Source organism: Pholcus phalangioides, unplaced genomic scaffold (genome assembly GCF_987345545.1).
Source record: "Pholcus phalangioides strain wild (caught in Gottingen) unplaced genomic scaffold, Ppha-v1.0 ptg000036l_1, whole genome shotgun sequence".
NCBI classification, from domain to species: domain Eukaryota; kingdom Metazoa; phylum Arthropoda; class Arachnida; order Araneae; family Pholcidae; genus Pholcus; species Pholcus phalangioides.
Genome location: NW_028301623.1, coordinates 898,254 through 911,908, shown reverse-complemented (window position 1 = coordinate 911,908; position 13,655 = coordinate 898,254). Strand labels below are relative to the sequence as shown.

Genomic DNA, 13,655 nt, shown 5'->3' with positions numbered 1-13,655 from the left:
ATAAATAATTAAAAACGATCACCGATCGTTCAAAGGGGTTGTATAGTTATTTAAAATGAAAAAAATTTACTTTTCAAACGCAGACTTTGTGCTTAAAAAAGCCAATGAGAAATATTATTGCCCTGTCTCTCCCGATGACAAAAAAATCATCGTTTATAAGTGCAAGATTCGTTGAGATCTTCAAATTCAAAGAACGGAAAAAAAGTTTGGGGGAAAAAATACTGTTGGCGGCCTGTGAAACTGATTTACTTGAGAAGTGAGGACTAATGAAGAACCATGGCGGAGCTATGTGTGGAGGCTCTGACGCAGTGGTTCCCGACCTTTCTTAGGCCATGCCCCGTCAAAGCATCTCTGAAATCCTAATTTCCCTCAGTGAAACTTCATAGTCCCATAATATTTTTTACAACCATTATTTTGTGCTTTGCTTCCTTAAATTTTGAAACCAGGGATCTTTGATACCCTATCCCCCATTGCAGTGTTTCTCTTACTTTGGGGTCCTCAGAGAGACTTCGGCGGGCCGTGAGCTTGTATGAAAAAACAATTGACTCATTGTTTTTACATTGCTATACAGAGTATAATTTTTTAAAGGAGTTCGTGGCCTTCATTTCATAGGCACGGGAGAGGGTCCGTGAAATTTATTTTCCTTGGAACACAAAACATTAAGAACCGTTCCACTGAAAGAGAAAAATAAAAAGGTCATAAAGAAAAAATTGTTCAAAAATATAACTGATATAAAAAATGAAGGGAGTTTATAAGGTTCCAAGCCTCCATTAAAAAAGTCAAATTGCCAGCTTAGGAGGGGTGAACCAAAGCTGGTTAAAGAGTAAGCGTTCCCACAATGCATTGAAGGTAGGCGCAATAAAAACTGTAGTGTGAGAGGCGAAATAAGCGCGAGCACCTTGGCTTAGCCACGCCCATGTCTATTTTGATTGACACTCCACTTTCAAGGCTAGGTCCTCCACACACACACACTACGGTAAATATCATGTCTTAAAACCAGCTTTGGTCAACCTTTTACCGGCCGAAATTGAAGCTAACCTGCTGTCTTTCGGAAAGCGAAAGAAATGAGCCCATTCAGTTCTTGAACTTCTTTCACATCCTAAGAAGCAACTCGATGCTCCACCACTCGCCATATCAAATAACGTCAAAAAAATCAACAAAGGTAACGATTAAAAACTCGACAAAAAAGCAACGAGATGAAAAAAAATAACAAATATAACTTCAAATCCGGCATTACACTATAAAAAGTTGATAAAAGTTCGTTTATAAAACTTGATAAATGCAACCAATTGGCGGATTAGCTAAGTTGGCTTGAATGTAACAGATGTGCTAACATTCTTCAAGTTTTATAAAAGACTTTCGTCAAACTTTTATAGCGTAATACCGGCTCAAGAAAGAAATTTGATCCTTAGAAGGGCCTTTTGAAAATTAAATAAAATTTAAGGATGAAATTTAAAATAAGACGAAAATGATAGAAGAGCGAGCACCTGACAAAATATGGAATTCGCGACCTGTTTTTCCATAGCAACTATGACGCCTTTCTCTAGATAGGTCTGGCGCGGACCCACCACTTCACTACATGAACAATAATAAACCCCTCTCGGGGTCCCAAAAATTTCCTTAAGCTCATTTATGTTGCTCCTCTCCACGGTAATCTTTAGTAAAAGGCGAAAGATTAGCTCGAAGGTTGAAGAGAAGCCAGAGCATACGCATTTATGATTTGAGAAATTATATCAATATTGTTGCCTGAAGAAAAGTTTAACCGTCAATATATTTTTGCATAAACGGAAATAACTATAATATTTTTATTTATTGTCTATGTTTTTTTACATGTTTTCTGGATAAAATCTTTGCTTTTTTGTTGAAAAATGTTATAATTATTTGTTTCATCAAGAACATGTGCCTAGCATCTTCTCCCTAGATGGCAGCACATTCATATTGAAAACATCGTTTTGAATATGAAATAAGTATAGAATAGTGTCTCTCAACTTTCTGGAAACAAGCACCAGTAAAACGTCTGAAACAATATGACGCACCACTTGTGTCTCGTATTAAGAGATATTCCTGTAATTCCACAAATTTGTCCCATTTTTTTTCAATGATACTTATTTGAATTTGTAATATAATCGCGAATACAAAGTGTTTTCATAATATAAATTATATGATAATTATGGCAAAAATTATAAATATTCATCTCGCATATTTAACGTCACGTTTGACATGTTTTTTTTAAAAATTTTTATTACGGTTACTTACTTCTAACAATGTTTTTGATGACAATGGGTGATGTCTCGAATTTAACGTATTCGTTTATAAAAGATACCGGTTTACCGTATTTTTCTCAACGAAACATGGTCAATGATCATTTGAATATTTTTTTCGTGAAATATATTTTTGTTTATTGAGATTTGTACCAGCGGCCCTTTATTTCCACGCCCTTCAGCAACTGCAGCAGTAATTAGCAAATTGCATTTAAAACAATAAATTACAATTTTTTGGGAAAATTTAGTGATAATCCGTATTTAGGGGGATAAAATGAAAAAATTGTCACTTCTCGGCCATTTGGCTGAGATAAATAAATTGTCGGTTCTCTGGCATTTGGCTAAGATAAATGACAAATTGTTGCTCGCCCATTTGGCTGAGATAAATAAATTGCCGCTTCTCGGCCATTTGGCTAAGATGAAAGACTTACGGCTTCTCAGCCATATAGCTGATATAAATCACTTACCACTGTCTGCCGTATAGCTAAGGTGAATCCGCTTCCCGGCAGTTTGGCCAATCGGAATAACTTGACATTTCTCGGCCATTTGGCTAAGATAAATAAACTGTCGCATCTCGGCCATTTGACTAAGATAAATAAATTGTCACTTCTCGACCATTTGGCTAAGATATATAAATTGTCACTTCTAGGCCATTTGGCTGAGACAAGTAAATTGTCGCTTCTCGGCCATTTAGCTAAGACGAAAGACTTACTGCTTCTCAGCCATATAGCTGATATACATAAGCCTATATACCAAATCTATATTACAACTTATATACACCGTATCTAAAAAGGGTGCATGGCTACTAGTACCTACAGTTTGCCACTTTCCAGTACCCAACGCATTTTACTGGCGAATCATTTCATTTCATACCGTGTACAGCCCAGGCTCTATTGACCATTTTACGTTGTTCCTAGAGGCATACTTTGAATTAAAGAAAATATCCAAATAGCGTGTAGAACTCGTATGCATCATTCATGTTGCAAGGGTGGCGCTTCACTATTTACGGCTGCTGATTTCTTGGAGCTTTGCTTCGCGGCCACTTGCTCACAATTACGAACCGACATACCACGCCAAATATATTTATTTGGTACACAAAACATACGCGAGCAAAATGCATGTTGTACGACTTGTCACCACGACGGTTAGAATTCGACTCACTATTGCCAGTTTACAAAACTAATAATGAGATTAATTGATAAAAAAAGAAATAAATAATTAAAAACGATCACCGATCGTTCAAAGGGGTTGTATAGTTATTTAAAATGAAAAAAATTTACTTTTCAAACGCAGACTTTGTGCTTAAAAAAGCCAATGAGAAATATTATTGCCCTGTCTCTCCCGATGACAAAAAAATCATCGTTTATAAGTGCAAGATTCGTTGAGATCTTCAAATTCAAAGAACGGAAAAAAAGTTTGGGGGAAAAAATACTGTTGGCGGCCTGTGGAACTGATTTACTTGAGAAGTGAGGACTAATGAAGAACCATGGCGGAGCTATGTGTGGAGGCTCTGACGCAGTGGTTCCCGACCTTTCTTAGGCCATGCCCCGTCAAAGCATCTCTGAAATCCTAATTTCCCTCAGTGAAACTTCATAGTCCCATAATATTTTTTACAACCATTATTTTGTGCTTTGCTTCCTTAAATTTTGAAACCAGGGATCTTTGATACCCTATCCCCCATTGCAGTGTTTCTCTTACTTTGGGGTCCTCAGAGAGACTTCGGCGGGCCGTGAGCTTGTATGAAAAAACAATTGACTCATTGTTTTTACATTGCTATACAGAGTATAATTTTTTAAAGGAGTTCGTGGCCTTCATTTCATAGGCACGGGAGAGGGTCCGTGAAATTTATTTTCCTTGGAACACAAAACATTAAGAACCGTTCCACTGAAAGAGAAAAATAAAAAGGTCATAAAGAAAAAATTGTTCAAAAATATAACTGATATAAAAAATGAAGGGAGTTTATAAGGTTCCAAGCCTCCATTAAAAAAGTCAAATTGCCAGCTTAGGAGGGGTGAACCAAAGCTGGTTAAAGAGTAAGCGTTCCCACAATGCATTGAAGGTAGGCGCAATAAAAACTGTAGTGTGAGAGGCGAAATAAGCGCGAGCACCTTGGCTTAGCCACGCCCATGTCTATTTTGATTGACACTCCACTTTCAAGGCTAGGTCCTCCACACACACACACTACGGTAAATATCATGTCTTAAAACCAGCTTTGGTCAACCTTTTACCGGCCGAAATTGAAGCTAACCTGCTGTCTTTCGGAAAGCGAAAGAAATGAGCCCATTCAGTTCTTGAACTTCTTTCACATCCTAAGAAGCAACTCGATGCTCCACCACTCGCCATATCAAATAACGTCAAAAAAATCAACAAAGGTAACGATTAAAAACTCGACAAAAAAGCAACGAGATGAAAAAAAATAACAAATATAACTTCAAATCCGGCATTACACTATAAAAAGTTGATAAAAGTTCGTTTATAAAACTTGATAAATGCAACCAATTGGCGGATTAGCTAAGTTGGCTTGAATGTAACAGATGTGCTAACATTCTTCAAGTTTTATAAAAGACTTTCGTCAAACTTTTATAGCGTAATACCGGCTCAAGAAAGAAATTTGATCCTTAGAAGGGCCTTTTGAAAATTAAATAAAATTTAAGGATGAAATTTAAAATAAGACGAAAATGATAGAAGAGCGAGCACCTGACAAAATATGGAATTCGCGACCTGTTTTTCCATAGCAACTATGACGCCTTTCTCTAGATAGGTCTGGCGCGGACCCACCACTTCACTACATGAACAATAATAAACCCCTCTCGGGGTCCCAAAAATTTCCTTAAGCTCATTTATGTTACTCCTCTCCACGGTAATCTTTAGTAAAAGGCGAAAGATTAGCTCGAAGGTTGAAGAGAAGCCAGAGCATACGCATTTATGATTTGAGAAATTATATCAATATTGTTGCCTGAAGAAAAGTTTAACCGTCAATATATTTTTGCATAAACGGAAATAACTATAATATTTTTATTTATTGTCTATGTTTTTTTACATGTTTTCTGGATAAAATCTTTGCTTTTTTGTTGAAAAATGTTATAATTATTTGTTTCATCAAGAACATGTGCCTAGCATCTTCTCCCTAGATGGCAGCACATTCATATTGAAAACATCGTTTTGAATATGAAATAAGTATAGAATAGTGTCTCTCAACTTTCTGGAAACAAGCACCAGTAAAACGTCTGAAACAATATGACGCACCACTTGTGTCTCGTATTAAGAGATATTCCTGTAATTCCACAAATTTGTCCCATTTTTTTCTCGGCCATTTGGCTAAGATAAATAAACTGTCGCATCTCGGCCATTTGACTAAGATAAATAAATTGTCACTTCTCGACCATTTGGCTAAGATATATAAATTGTCACTTCTGGCGAATCATTTCATTTTACTGGCGAATCATTTCATTTCATACCGTGTACAGCCCAGGCTCTATTGACCATTTTACGTTGTTCCTAGAGGCATACTTTGAATTAAAGAAAATATCCAAATAGCGTGTAGAACTTGTATGCATCATTCATGTTGCAAGGGTGGCGCTTCACTATTTACGGCTGCTGATTTCTTGGAGCTTTGCTTCGCGGCCACTTGCTCACAATTACGAACCGACATACCACGCCAAATATATTTATTTGGTACACAAAACATACGCGAGCAAAATGCATGTTGTACGACTTGTCACCACGACGGTTAGAATTCGACTCACTATTGCCAGTTTACAAAACTAATAATGAGATTAATTGATAAAAAAAGAAATAAATAATTAAAAACGATCACCGATCGTTCAAAGGGGTTGTATAGTTATTTAAAATGAAAAAAATTTACTTTTCAAACGCAGACTTTGTGCTTAAAAAAGCCAATGAGAAATATTATTGCCCTGTCTCTCCCGATGACAAAAAAATCATCGTTTATAAGTGCAAGATTCGTTGAGATCTTCAAATTCAAAGAACGGAAAAAAAGTTTGGGGGAAAAAATACTGTTGGCGGCCTGTGGAACTGATTTACTTGAGAAGTGAGGACTAATGAAGAACCATGGCGGAGCTATGTGTGGAGGCTCTGACGCAGTGGTTCCCGACCTTTCTTAGGCCATGCCCCGTCAAAGCATCTCTGAAATCCTAATTTCCCTCAGTGAAACTTCATAGTCCCATAATATTTTTTACAACCATTATTTTGTGCTTTGCTTCCTTAAATTTTGAAACCAGGGATCTTTGATACCCTATCCCCCATTGCAGTGTTTCTCTTACTTTGGGGTCCTCAGAGAGACTTCGGCGGGCCGTGAGCTTGTATGAAAAAACAATTGACTCATTGTTTTTACATTGCTATACAGAGTATAATTTTTTAAAGGAGTTCGTGGCCTTCATTTCATAGGCACGGGAGAGGGTCCGTGAAATTTATTTTCCTTGGAACACAAAACATTAAGAACCGTTCCACTGAAAGAGAAAAATAAAAAGGCCATAAAGAAAAAATTGTTCAAAAATATAACTGATATAAAAAATGAAGGGAGTTTATAAGGTTCCAAGCCTCCATTAAAAAAGTCAAATTGCCAGCTTAGGAGGGGTGAACCAAAGCTGGTTAAAGAGTAAGCGTTCCCACAATGCATTGAAGGTAGGCGCAATAAAAACTGTAGTGTGAGAGGCGAAATAAGCGCGAGCACCTTGGCTTAGCCACGCCCATGTCTATTTTGATTGACACTCCACTTTCAAGGCTAGGTCCTCCACACACACACACTACGGTAAATATCATGTCTTAAAACCAGCTTTGGTCAACCTTTTACCGGCCGAAATTGAAGCTAACCTGCTGTCTTTCGGAAAGCGAAAGAAATGAGCCCATTCAGTTCTTGAACTTCTTTCACATCCTAAGAAGCAACTCGATGCTCCACCACTCGCCATATCAAATAACGTCAAAAAAATCAACAAAGGTAACGATTAAAAACTCGACAAAAAAGCAACGAGATGAAAAAAAATAACAAATATAACTTCAAATCCGGCATTACACTATAAAAAGTTGATAAAAGTTCGTTTATAAAACTTGATAAATGCAACCAATTGGCGGATTAGCTAAGTTGGCTTGAATGTAACAGATGTGCTAACATTCTTCAAGTTTTATAAAAGACTTTCGTCAAACTTTTATAGCGTAATACCGGCTCAAGAAAGAAATTTGATCCTTAGAAGGGCCTTTTGAAAATTAAATAAAATTAAAGGATGAAATTTAAAATAAGACGAAAATGATAGAAGAGCGAGCACCTGACAAAATATGGAATTCGCGACCTGTTTTTCCATAGCAACTATGACGCCTTTCTCTAGATAGGTCTGGTGCGGACCCACCACTTCACTACATGAACAATAATAAACCCCTCTCGGGGTCCCAAAAATTTCCTTAAGCTCATTTATGTTGCTCCTCTCCACGGTAATCTTTAGTAAAAGGCGAAAGATTAGCTCGAAGGTTGAAGAGAAGCCAGAGCATACGCATTTATGATTTGAGAAATTATATCAATATTGTTGCCTGAAGAAAAGTTTAACCGTCAATATATTTTTGCATAAACGGAAATAACTATAATATTTTTATTTATTGTCTATGTTTTTTTACATGTTTTCTGGATAAAATCTTTGCTTTTTTGTTGAAAAATGTTATAATTATTTGTTTCATCAAGAACATGTGCCTAGCATCTTCTCCCTAGATGGCAGCACATTCATATTGAAAACATCGTTTTGAATATGAAATAAGTATAGAATAGTGTCTCTCAACTTTCTGGAAACAAGCACCAGTAAAACGTCTGAAACAATATGACGCACCACTTGTGTCTCGTATTAAGAGATATTCCTGTAATTCCACAAATTTGTCCCATTTTTTTTCAATGATACTTATTTGAATTTGTAATATAATCGCGAATACAAAGTGTTTTCATAATATAAATTATATGATAATTATGGCAAAAATTATAAATATTCATCTCGCATATTTAACGTCACGTTTGACATGTTTTTTTTAAAAATTTTTATTACGGTTACTTACTTCTAACAATGTTTTTGATGACAATGGGTGATGTCTCGAATTTAACGTATTCGTTTATAAAAGATACCGGTTTACCGTATTTTTCTCAACGAAACATGGTCAATGATCATTTGAATATTTTTTTCGTGAAATATATTTTTGTTTATTGAGATTTGTACCAGCGGCCCTTTATTTCCACGCCCTTCAGCAACTGCAGCAGTAATTAGCAAATTGCATTTAAAACAATAAATTACAATTTTTTGGGAAAATTTAGTGATAATCCGTATTTAGGGGGATAAAATGAAAAAATTGTCACTTCTCGGCCATTTGGCTGAGATAAATAAATTGTCGGTTCTCTGGCATTTGGCTAAGATAAATGACAAATTGTTGCTCGCCCATTTGGCTGAGATAAATAAATTGCCGCTTCTCGGCCATTTGGCTAAGATGAAAGACTTACGGCTTCTCAGCCATATAGCTGATATAAATCACTTACCACTGTCTGCCGTATAGCTAAGGTGAATCCGCTTCCCGGCAGTTTGGCCAATCGGAATAACTTGACATTTCTCGGCCATTTGGCTAAGATAAATAAACTGTCGCATCTCGGCCATTTGACTAAGATAAATAAATTGTCACTTCTCAGCCATGTGGCTGAGATAAATAAATTGTCGCTTCTCGACCATTTGGCTAAGATATATAAATTGTCACTTCTAGGCCATTTGGCTGAGACAAGTAAATTGTCGCTTCTCGGCCATTTAGCTAAGACGAAAGACTTACTGCTTCTCAGCCATATAGCTGATATACATAAGCCTATATACCAAATCTATATTACAACTTATATACACCGTATCTAAAAAGGGTGCATGGCTACTAGTACCTACAGTTTGCCACTTTCCAGTACCCAACGCATTTTACTGGCGAATCATTTCATTTCATACCGTGTACAGCCCAGGCTCTATTGACCATTTTACGTTGTTCCTAGAGGCATACTTTGAATTAAAGAAAATATCCAAATAGCGTGTAGAACTCGTATGCATCATTCATGTTGCAAGGGTGGCGCTTCACTATTTACGGCTGCTGATTTCTTGGAGCTTTGCTTCGCGGCCACTTGCTCACAATTACGAACCGACATACCACGCCAAATATATTTATTTGGTACACAAAACATACGCGAGCAAAATGCATGTTGTACGACTTGTCACCACGACGGTTAGAATTCGACTCACTATTGCCAGTTTACAAAACTAATAATGAGATTAATTGATAAAAAAAGAAATAAATAATTAAAAACGATCACCGATCGTTCAAAGGGGTTGTATAGTTATTTAAAATGAAAAAAATTTACTTTTCAAACGCAGACTTTGTGCTTAAAAAAGCCAATGAGAAATATTATTGCCCTGTCTCTCCCGATGACAAAAAAATCATCGTTTATAAGTGCAAGATTCGTTGAGATCTTCAAATTCAAAGAACGGAAAAAAAGTTTGGGGGAAAAAATACTGTTGGCGGCCTGTGGAACTGATTTACTTGAGAAGTGAGGACTAATGAAGAACCATGGCGGAGCTATGTGTGGAGGCTCTGACGCAGTGGTTCCCGACCTTTCTTAGGCCATGCCCCGTCAAAGCATCTCTGAAATCCTAATTTCCCTCAGTGAAACTTCATAGTCCCATAATATTTTTTACAACCATTATTTTGTGCTTTGCTTCCTTAAATTTTGAAACCAGGGATCTTTGATACCCTATCCCCCATTGCAGTGTTTCTCTTACTTTGGGGTCCTCAGAGAGACTTCGGCGGGCCGTGAGCTTGTATGAAAAAACAATTGACTCATTGTTTTTACATTGCTATACAGAGTATAATTTTTTAAAGGAGTTCGTGGCCTTCATTTCATAGGCACGGGAGAGGGTCCGTGAAATTTATTTTCCTTGGAACACAAAACATTAAGAACCGTTCCACTGAAAGAGAAAAATAAAAAGGTCATAAAGAAAAAATTGTTCAAAAATATAACTGATATAAAAAATGAAGGGAGTTTATAAGGTTCCAAGCCTCCATTAAAAAAGTCAAATTGCCAGCTTAGGAGGGGTGAACCAAAGCTGGTTAAAGAGTAAGCGTTCCCACAATGCATTGAAGGTAGGCGCAATAAAAACTGTAGTGTGAGAGGCGAAATAAGCGCGAGCACCTTGGCTTAGCCACGCCCATGTCTATTTTGATTGACACTCCACTTTCAAGGCTAGGTCCTCCACACACACACACTACGGTAAATATCATGTCTTAAAACCAGCTTTGGTCAACCTTTTACCGGCCGAAATTGAAGCTAACCTGCTGTCTTTCGGAAAGCGAAAGAAATGAGCCCATTCAGTTCTTGAACTTCTTTCACATCCTAAGAAGCAACTCGATGCTCCACCACTCGCCATATCAAATAACGTCAAAAAAATCAACAAAGGTAACGATTAAAAACTCGACAAAAAAGCAACGAGATGAAAAAAAATAACAAATATAACTTCAAATCCGGCATTACACTATAAAAAGTTGATAAAAGTTCGTTTATAAAACTTGATAAATGCAACCAATTGGCGGATTAGCTAAGTTGGCTTGAATGTAACAGATGTGCTAACATTCTTCAAGTTTTATAAAAGACTTTCGTCAAACTTTTATAGCGTAATACCGGCTCAAGAAAGAAATTTGATCCTTAGAAGGGCCTTTTGAAAATTAAATAAAATTTAAGGATGAAATTTAAAATAAGACGAAAATGATAGAAGAGCGAGCACCTGACAAAATATGGAATTCGCGACCTGTTTTTCCATAGCAACTATGACGCCTTTCTCTAGATAGGTCTGGCGCGGACCCACCACTTCACTACATGAACAATAATAAACCCCTCTCGGGGTCCCAAAAATTTCCTTAAGCTCATTTATGTTGCTCCTCTCCACGGTAATCTTTAGTAAAAGGCGAAAGATTAGCTCGAAGGTTGAAGAGAAGCCAGAGCATACGCATTTATGATTTGAGAAATTATATCAATATTGTTGCCTGAAGAAAAGTTTAACCGTCAATATATTTTTGCATAAACGGAAATAACTATAATATTTTTATTTATTGTCTATGTTTTTTTACATGTTTTCTGGATAAAATCTTTGCTTTTTTGTTGAAAAATGTTATAATTATTTGTTTCATCAAGAACATGTGCCTAGCATCTTCTCCCTAGATGGCAGCACATTCATATTGAAAACATCGTTTTGAATATGAAATAAGTATAGAATAGTGTCTCTCAACTTTCTGGAAACAAGCACCAGTAAAACGTCTGAAACAATATGACGCACCACTTGTGTCTCGTATTAAGAGATATTCCTGTAATTCCACAAATTTGTCCCATTTTTTTTCAATGATACTTATTTGAATTTGTAATATAATCGCGAATACAAAGTGTTTTCATAATATAAATTATATGATAATTATGGCAAAAATTATAAATATTCATCTCGCATATTTAACGTCACGTTTGACATGTTTTTTTTAAAAATTTTTATTACGGTTACTTACTTCTAACAATGTTTTTGATGACAATGGGTGATGTCTCGAATTTAACGTATTCGTTTATAAAAGATACCGGTTTACCGTATTTTTCTCAACGAAACATGGTCAATGATCATTTGAATATTTTTTTCGTGAAATATATTTTTGTTTATTGAGATTTGTACCAGCGGCCCTTTATTTCCACGCCCTTCAGCAACTGCAGCAGTAATTAGCAAATTGCATTTAAAACAATAAATTACAATTTTTTGGGAAAATTTAGTGATAATCCGTATTTAGGGGGATAAAATGAAAAAATTGTCACTTCTCGGCCATTTGGCTGAGATAAATAAATTGTCGGTTCTCTGGCATTTGGCTAAGATAAATGACAAATTGTTGCTCGCCCATTTGGCTGAGATATATAAATTGCCGCTTCTCGGCCATTTGGCTAAGATGAAAGACTTACGGCTTCTCAGCCATATAGCTGATATAAATCACTTACCACTGTCTGCCGTATAGCTAAGGTGAATCCGCTTCCCGGCAGTTTGGCCAATCGGAATAACTTGACATTTCTCGGCCATTTGGCTAAGATAAATAAACTGTCGCATCTCGGCCATTTGACTAAGATAAATAAATTGTCACTTCTCAGCCATGTGGCTGAGATAAATAAATTGTCGCTTCTCGACCATTTGGCTAAGATATATAAATTGTCACTTCTAGGCCATTTGGCTGAGACAAGTAAATTGTCGCTTCTCGGCCATTTAGCTAAGACGAAAGACTTACTGCTTCTCAGCCATATAGCTGATATACATAAGCCTATATACCAAATCTATATTACAACTTATATACACCGTATCTAAAAAGGGTGCATGGCTACTAGTACCTACAGTTTGCCACTTTCCAGTACCCAACGCATTTTACTGGCGAATCATTTCATTTCATACCGTGTACAGCCCAGGCTCTATTGACCATTTTACGTTGTTCCTAGAGGCATACTTTGAATTAAAGAAAATATCCAAATAGCGTGTAGAACTCGTATGCATCATTCATGTTGCAAGGGTGGCGCTTCACTATTTACGGCTGCTGATTTCTTGGAGCTTTGCTTCGCGGCCACTTGCTCACAATTACGAACCGACATACCACGCCAAATATATTTATTTGGTACACAAAACATACGCGAGCAAAATGCATGTTGTACGACTTGTCACCACGACGGTTAGAATTCGACTCACTATTGCCAGTTTACAAAACTAATAATGAGATTAATTGATAAAAAAAGAAATAAATAATTAAAAACGATCACCGATCGTTCAAAGGGGTTGTATAGTTATTTAAAATGAAAAAAATTTACTTTTCAAACGCAGACTTTGTGCTTAAAAAAGCCAATGAGAAATATTATTGCCCTGTCTCTCCCGATGACAAAAAAATCATCGTTTATAAGTGCAAGATTCGTTGAGATCTTCAAATTCAAAGAACGGAAAAAAAGTTTGGGGGAAAAAATACTGTTGGCGGCCTGTGGAACTGATTTACTTGAGAAGTGAGGACTAATGAAGAACCATGGCGGAGCTATGTGTGGAGGCTCTGACGCAGTGGTTCCCGACCTTTCTTAGGCCATGCCCCGTCAAAGCATCTCTGAAATCCTAATTTCCCTCAGTGAAACTTCATAGTCCCATAATATTTTTTACAACCATTATTTTGTGCTTTGCTTCCTTAAATTTTGAAACCAGGGATCTTTGATACCCTATCCCCCATTGCAGTGTTTCTCTTACTTTGGGGTCCTCAGAGAGACTTCGGCGGGCCGTGAGCTTGTATGAAAAAACAATTGACTCATTGTTTTTACATTGCTATACAGAGTATAATTTTTTA

At 36.6% G+C, this 13,655-nt stretch overlaps 4 non-coding genes across 4 annotated transcripts; all 4 read right to left on the bottom strand.

The window, feature by feature from the left end:
* Positions 1-1,591: 1,591 nt before the first annotated feature.
* On the bottom strand, positions 1,592-1,707 carry LOC149065981 (U5 spliceosomal RNA). Its single transcript, XR_016195557.1, has one exon. It is a non-coding gene; the product is annotated as a U5 spliceosomal RNA (small nuclear RNA).
* Positions 1,708-5,062: 3,355 nt separating this feature from the next.
* On the bottom strand, positions 5,063-5,178 carry LOC149065980 (U5 spliceosomal RNA). Its single transcript, XR_016195468.1, has one exon. It is a non-coding gene; the product is annotated as a U5 spliceosomal RNA (small nuclear RNA).
* A 2,469-nt stretch (positions 5,179-7,647) lies between these two features.
* On the bottom strand, positions 7,648-7,763 carry LOC149065979 (U5 spliceosomal RNA). Its single transcript, XR_016195556.1, has one exon. It is a non-coding gene; the product is annotated as a U5 spliceosomal RNA (small nuclear RNA).
* Positions 7,764-11,154: 3,391 nt separating this feature from the next.
* On the bottom strand, positions 11,155-11,270 carry LOC149065978 (U5 spliceosomal RNA). Its single transcript, XR_016195555.1, has one exon. It is a non-coding gene; the product is annotated as a U5 spliceosomal RNA (small nuclear RNA).
* Positions 11,271-13,655: the final 2,385 nt, after the last annotated feature.